Genomic DNA, 1,667 nt, shown 5'->3' with positions numbered 1-1,667 from the left:
TGCAAGAAAAGCACGAGTTGAATAGGGAAGAATTGTGGTTTTGGGGAATTTGGGCTTAGAGATTAGAGATACACTCATATTTCTGCCTTAATTAGTTTTTATAATTTTATAATTAAATCTCAACAATTAAATTGAATAAAAAGAAAAAAAGTTAATTTTAGTGTATCCAAATCTATTCACTGTCTTTACTAATAGAAAATAGCAGCATTAGACCAAAAACTAGCAGATGTGGTATTCCTAGTACATCGAATTTACATCATTTTGATATTTATAAAATACAAGTATTGATGAGTTTGGTTGAAGAAAGAAAAGCCCATTAAATTTCTACAGGAAAATATTGGGCCCAGTATTTGTTAAGAAAGGAAACTTGTATTAAGGGCTTTTTACATGAATATCATAATAGACTACAAAATTACAACTAAATCATATAATCAAACTTAATTTTCAATATGTTATTTTTTATATATATACCAAATAGAATATGCTTTTACATCTAATTTATAAAGTTTAAACCCAATTCATAAATTCCAAACTCTTGACAATATATTCTAGACCCCTATTTTATAAAGTTTAATTTTTAAAAATAATGATTTTATTAGTTTGATATAATTTAAAATTATGACTTGACATAGGTGTAAATAGTTTTTCAAAAGTGAATTTCTATGTAAATTTCCCTTGTATATTATTAACGAAACGGCGAACGGAAAAATTAGTTGGGCTTATAATATAACGAAACGGCGAACGGAAAAATTAGTTGGGCTTTGTATTAACAAAACGGAGGCTTTATATCAACGAAACAATAGATGGAAAAATTAACGAAAATAATATAATAAAATGCGGTGAAGGTGGATCGAACACCTGACCTTCAGATCTTCAGTCTGACGCTCTCCCAACTGAGCTATCCCCACTACATGTGCTTATGCTTTGTAGGAACAAGTCCTTTTATCAGTGGGTTTTTACTATTTCGCCTCAGAAATAACATGTGAATGTTATCAAAAAAATATACGTGTCTTATAATAATACCAAAGATTGATCCAACTTGTCACTGTTAGGAATAAAATTGAATTTAGCTGCCAATATTAGTGGAAATTGTTTTTGGCTATGAACGTTTGGAATATTTTTATATCTTATCCCAATATTTTATAATATTCTTTGATAAATATGTATAACCTATACATTATAAGTATAGAATGTGCAACATCCTAACCCAATACCATGTAGATATTGTATGCTTTGTCCCAAATCCAATACACTGGGCCTCAAGACTTTAAAACACGTTTGCATGTATTGGATTTTCATCTTACTAATAAGCATCAGTCACTCCCTCTCAATTTTCGATGTGAGATTCAGTGATTCATGTCCTCGCTCTGTCCCAAATTCAACACCTTAGACCTCACAGTTTTATATTAACGAAACAACGAATGGAAAAAATTAAGGAAAATAATATAAAACGCGGTGAATGTGGATCGAATACTTGATCTTCAGATTTTCAGTCTGACGCACTTCCTACATGTGAAATTTATAATTGGGTTTTATATATTATAAAATAAACTTAGTAACACCTTAAAAATTGAACGCAAGAAAAAGCAAAGAATAGTTTGTGTGGAGACAAAGATTTGAAGGGGTTTTTGGAGAGAAAAGGAAGAAGAGAGAAGGAAGGAAGGTCG

The 1,667-nt window shown here is 30.1% G+C and overlaps 1 non-coding gene across 1 annotated transcript; it reads right to left on the bottom strand.

Annotated features, from left to right (window-relative positions):
* Positions 1-835: 835 nt before the first annotated feature.
* Positions 836-908, bottom strand: TRNAF-GAA (transfer RNA phenylalanine (anticodon GAA)). Its single transcript has one exon. It is a non-coding gene; the product is annotated as a tRNA-Phe (tRNA).
* Positions 909-1,667: the final 759 nt, after the last annotated feature.

The sequence above is a fragment of the Euphorbia lathyris genome, chromosome 10 (genome assembly GCF_963576675.1).
Source record: "Euphorbia lathyris chromosome 10, ddEupLath1.1, whole genome shotgun sequence".
NCBI classification, from domain to species: domain Eukaryota; kingdom Viridiplantae; phylum Streptophyta; class Magnoliopsida; order Malpighiales; family Euphorbiaceae; genus Euphorbia; species Euphorbia lathyris.
Note: the sequence above shows the minus strand (reverse complement) of the source record. Positions and strands in the feature narration are given on the sequence as shown.